Here is a 6,219-nt window from a genome sequence, read left to right as displayed (position 1 = left end):
CTCTGTAATGCCAACTGCTGAGGTAATGGTTCTTTTCTGTAGCTGCGATGTTTGGGTTATAACTGCAGATAACGGGGAACTAATCAATGGGAAACTTGTTATTCTATCTTTTATGTCTGGGAACCGAGCTGGTTCGCCGTCTTTTCGTCGAGGAGAGGAGAAGAGGAAGGCCGCGCTCGGAGCACGCTGATAAACCACCGGGGCTGGTCGGGGTTCGGGGGGATCGATTGGTGGGAAGGAGACCCAGTTCCCTGAGCTCCAGCGAATTTATTTGTGCAAAGACTGTTTAGAACCAAACATAAGTGGCGCCGTTTTCTTTTATATTTTGCTCCTCTACTAACCACATAGTCACAATAAGATTTATGAAGTGTAATTATTTAATCCCTTATTGTATACTGTCTGATTTTTGCATTGTTGGTTTGTACTGGGTACATTACATAGCATCCACACCAACTTGATTACGCAGTTTGGCGGGGCTGAAGGCCGCTTCCCCGAGACGAACACGAGCTGACCGAGCCTGAGGCTGACATACAGAAGGACTTAGACAGATTAAGAGAATGTGCGATGTTGTGGCAGATGGAATAGAGTGTCGGGAAAGTCATGGTCATGCACTCTGGTAAAATAAATGAAATTGTTTTTTTTTAAATGGAGAGAAAATACAGAGACTCGAAGGGGCTTGGGTGACCTTGTACAAGATTCCTTAAAAGTTGATTATTTGATTGGGTCTGCGATAAGGATGGCAAATGCAATGTTAGCCCATTTAAAGCGGACTAGAACATAAAAGCAAAAATTTAATATTGAGACTTCAAGAAGCACTGGTGAGGCCACACTTGGAGTATTGTGCACAGTTCTGGGCTGCTTGTCCTAGATTGGATGTGCTGAGACTGGAGATGTTTCAGCGGAGGTTCATAAATATTATTCCAGGATTCAGTAGCTTGTCAAATAAAGAGCGCTGGAGGACTTTGGGTCTATAATTCACTGGAATTCAGAAGTCTGAGGGGTGACCTAATGAAACAGATCGAATGATAAAAAGCCTTGATAGACTGGACGTGGAGAGGACGCTCCCTCTTCTGGAAGAGTCTAAAACCAGACGTCACTGCTTCAGAATAGAGAGGCGCCCTGTTAGAACGGAGATGAGGCGGATTCTCATTAATCAGAGAGTGGTGAATCTGTGGAATTCTTTGCGCAGGCTGTTGCGGAGGCCGTTTTTGCGGTATATTTAAGGCAGATGTCAAAGAATTATTAATTGATCAGGGCTTAACTGGAGAAGGGAAAAGATTGGAGGCGATGAAAAATGGATCCAACAAGATGAAATGGCGGAATTTCGTTTGGTGGCCGAGACTTGATGCAAACATCGAGCACATAGTTGGTGCACGCGACCCCTGCTTTTGTAGCTAAATCTCTCCAATGTTCCGTCCGAATCAGTCCCTGATCGCAGAGGTCAGCGCTCTTTCAGTCATGCCCGCATGGCCCTCCCTCCACCGCGGACGTCCATCCTTCAGCTACCTGAGGTGAAATTTCCCCAGTACCATCCGTCAGCTCCGTAGCCTGTCTATTCCTTCCACTCTGAGAATTCTCTCAGTGGAAAATTGGGCGAGATACGCATCCCGTCAAAAAACTCATCCTCAAGAATGCTCCAAGCCATATGGTAAGGGACACGTAAGTGAAAGGGTTCTAGGAGAACGAAACGGGGCAAATAGAGTATAGCCTCCTGGGTAATAACTGGGGAATAGCAATCACACTGTGAAAATACGCGGAAATCCGGGTGGGCATATGAAATACAACCAGAAGCTATTCCTTAATGAGACATTATCATGGCTAATATTTTCCCACGAAGAAGTTCTTGTTTTCTTCCGCATCTAATCTCGTTGACTTTATATTAAAAATGGCAACGAAGAAGTATTTCAAAGACTGCGACTCTGCTGAATTTCGGATCAAACGTTACTAACATTCACTACATTTCCTAAAGGATATCCTTCCCGTCACAGTTCTAAATTATCCCGTTTCTTAACACCTCACCTGGGGTGTTAATGTATCCTGTCCGCAGTGTGTAAGTTTGGTTCAGTTCATTTCTGTTTCTTGTATTTACTCCATGGATCTCCTCAGCTCCGCCCTCCTGCATCCATTCCACTCTGTCATACTCCTCCTTTAGAGCTTTGTTACATTCTTACTGTTACCATGTCTCCGTCGTACTTTTCCATGTTGTAAGATGTCCACACATGTTTCTCTGAAGTTCCGTCTCTCGGGAAGTCTTCTCTGCCAATATAGGGAAATTCCTTTCTATATTTCAATTATTTCCTCTGCATATTCTCCCCACGACTCTCACCAGTTCAGCACGGTGAGATTTGCCTGGTCTTCATGCTCTTCAATATCAGCAAGATTCTACCAACCTTCACAAATCCTTTTTTATTTTCTCTCTTTCTCTCCCACTCCACGTCTTTCAGCATTGTGAAGGGAACATTCTTTCCCTGATTTTCCCTCGATACCATTATGCCCTGGTCCAAGATGAGGTACATCCACTCTGATCCAGGGACATGGAGCTGAGCAAAATAGCGGGCTAAGTGCTAGCGAAATTCTAGGCAGCCTCTAGAGTAGATCTCCCTGCTCCAGGCCGAAGAGCCTGTAATGTGCTGTAAATATCTCTGTTCGATGTTCTATGCGCATACAGATTTTCTGTCCGTCCAGAGAAAACAGTAATGGAGTGGAACATCTGTTAATTTTGCGTTCTTCATTGAACGTTGAAAGACACGTCTCCTGTGCTTTGTGAAAAAGACAGACGGATGAGTAACCGTTCCTGCTTATCCTTGACTGTCTTGTTCCTGCCACTTTAATTCCTCATTCCTCTAACTTCTGATCTTTGTCTGCCTGGCCACATGCACTGATATATCGGTGAAACACCCTGGTTTCCTTGGCTGCGAAAGTCTAAGGCAAACACTCTCAATTCCCGCTAATCTCGTGAGATTGAGACGGCTCGATCCCACCCCAAACCCCAGTTTGTGTGGATGCTGTGTAATTTGCTACCCTGTAACAAATAACAGACTGTACACTGCATACGATTAAAGCAACTATATTTAACCATATAAACATAAAACAATTACAGCACGGAAACAGGCCATCTCGGCCCCTCTAGTCCGTGCCGAACTCTTACTCTCACCTCGTCTCACCGACCTGCACTCGGCCCATAACCCTCCATTCCTTTCCTGTCCATATAGCTATCCAATTTAAATTTAAACTATAACATCGAACCTGTCTCAACCACTTCTACTGGAAGCTCGTTCCACACAGCTACCACTCTCTGAGTAAAGAAGTTCCCCCCTCATGTTACCCCTAAACTTTTGCCCTTTAACTCTCAACTCATGTCCTTTTGTTTGAGTCTTCCCCATTCTCAAAGGAAAAAGCCTATCCACGTCGACTCTATCAATCCCCTTCATAATTTTAAACACCTCTATCAAGGCCCCCTCAATCTCCTACGCACCAAAGAATAAAGATCTAACTTGTTCAACCTTTCTCTGTAACTTAGGAGATGAAACCCAGGTAACATTTTCGTAAATCTCCTCGTACTCTCTCAATTTTATTGACAACTTTCCTATAATTCGGTGACCAGAACTGTACACAATGCTCCAAATTTGGCTTTACCAATGTCTTATACAATATCAACATTACATCCCAACTCCTATACTCAGTGCTGTGATTCATAAAGGCCAGCATACCAAAGGCTTCCTTCACCACCCTGTCCACATGAGATTCCACCTTCAGAGAACTACGCACTATTATTCCTGGATCCCTCTGTTCTGCAGCATTCTTCAATGTCCTACCATTTACCATGTATGTTCTATTTTGATTAGTCCTACCAAAATATATCACCTCATATTTTTCAGCATTAAACTCTAGCTGCCATTTTTCAGCCCACTCTTCTAACTGGTCTAAATCTCTCTGCAAGCTTTGAAAACCTATTTCATTATCCACAACTATCTTAGAATCATCTGTATACTTACTAATCCAATTTACCACCCATCATCCAAATCAATAATATATATGACAAACAACATTGGACCATGTACAAATCCCTGAGGCACACCCCTACACATCGTATTCTGTCATGTGCGACGCCAAGCAGAGCTACCGGACGGATGATGCTAATCAGAGAGATAACGGAAGACAATGGAGAAACATTCAAAATGCTAATAAGAGAGAAGAGAAAGATTACGAGGAAGAAACACATTCAGATATTGACAGACCGGTTGCTTTGAATCTGAACTGTTTGAAGTTTGATGGACAGGTGATACCCCAGCAGAGGGATAAACGGAGCAGATTTGCTAAGGCACGAGACACACCAGGAGACACTGGAAAGAGAAGTGTGCCCCCCACAAGTGGTTTGAGTTCGGAGGACCGGTTCGCGGGAACCGACTAGTGGATCACAGGGTGTAAAGGTACGATCGGTGGGAACCTGGAGTGTGTGTCCGCCCTTGCCTGGGTGCCGGGTTCACCGCGGAAGAACGATCATTTCCGGAACGGAGGGGTCACAGTCGGTGACCACAGCGGGATTAAAGGACATGAAAAGGTCTGCTCGAAACCAACTGCGAAGATATCAAAAGGTCTGCCTGAAACCAATTGCATCTCCCTCTCTCCCTCTCTCTCTCCAACGGTACAACAACAGCGACTACTTCGAACTGCACTAAACTGAACTGAACTGAACTCTGCTTCACTTAAGACTGATCATTTTACCCCTAGACTGCGATAAAGCTTGGTGATTCCCGTTACCCTAGTTCTGTGTAAATGTGTGTATCATCATTGCTAAGCTGTTACATTTATATCCTTACAATTAGTGTACTGTATTACTTATTTCTTTAATAAAACTTCATTACTTCCTAGTAAGCACAGACTCCAGCAAGCGTTCCATTTCTGCTGGTTTGGCAACCCAGTTACGGGGTACGTAACATAAGTGGGGATTTCGTCCGGGATTTTGAACGTCAAAAATTGGGACTGGGTAAATTAATTGGGTTAAAATTCCCGGAAGAAAAAAAAGGGCAAACGGCAGAAATGGAGATTGAGGAATTTCTAAAGGCGCCATCCTTGGAGTCATTAGAGGATGCCAGGAAATCAGAATTGCGGACTGCTGCAAAACGGTGGAATCTTTTTAAGGGGAAGCCGACAACGAGGAGAGCGGAGATGCACAGAGCTATCATTGAGCATTATGTATCTAAAGGTGTGTTTCTCTACGGGGAGCTGGAGTTGATGTCTATGAGAAAACCTGGTGGAGAAGCAGTGCAGCAGGTGATGAAAAAAAAATAAGACTCGAGCACGAGGTCCGAGTAAAGTAGTTAGAACGAGAAGAGAGAGCAGAGCAGTTAGAACGAGAAGAGAAAGAGAAGGAAAGGGATTTTGAGCTGGAGAAGTTAAGGATGACGCTAGAGAGGGGCCAACTGCCGAACCAAGGTGAAGGGTTCAGGGCGACCCAGGCGGTTAGGTTGGTTCCCCCATTTGAGGAGGCCGATGTTGATCGGTACTTTCTACATTTTGAAAAATCGCTGCAAGTCAGAACTGGCCGAGGGATAAGTGGGCTGTTTCGCTTCAGAGCGTACTTAAGGGGAAGGCTCAACAAGCTTACTCAGCGTTGTCAGCAGAAGATGCCTAGAGGTATGATGTGGTGAAAGAGGCTATACTCAGGATTTATGCGTTGGTCCCGGAGGCATACCGGCAGAGGTTCCGGAATTCGAGGAAGCAGTGTGGCCGCACATATTTAGAGTTTTCCCGTGAGATGCAGATGTATTGTGAGCGTTGGTGCGCCTTGAAAGGGGTCACTGGGGATTATGACAGACTGCTACAGCTAATACTGATTTAAAGGTTGTGTCCCTGAAGGTATGAGGCCCTATCTAGATGAGAAAGAGGCAGACACCTTAGCCGCAACTGCTACGTTAGCGGATGAGTACGCGTTAACACACAAAGCAAAGTTTACCCCGAGTAGGAGCTACCAGAAGGGTAGTCGAGAGGGCGGAGAGAGTCCGCCGGAAAAGCCAGAAAGTAAGCCGGGGACTAGTGAGAAGGATAAGGAAGACAGGAAGCAGTTTGGTAGGAAGTCTCCTGGGGTCGTATGCTATAATTGTGGGAAAGCCGGTCACTTTGCGTCCAGGTGCTTTGCCCAAAAGACGGAGACGGGGAAAGGTAAAAAGACGGTTCCGACTGGCTGTATTGAGCCGGCAAACAAACCTCTCGTGGAGA

Source organism: Mobula birostris, chromosome 13 (genome assembly GCF_030028105.1).
Source record: "Mobula birostris isolate sMobBir1 chromosome 13, sMobBir1.hap1, whole genome shotgun sequence".
NCBI lineage: Eukaryota > Metazoa > Chordata > Chondrichthyes > Myliobatiformes > Myliobatidae > Mobula > Mobula birostris.
Note: the sequence above shows the minus strand (reverse complement) of the source record.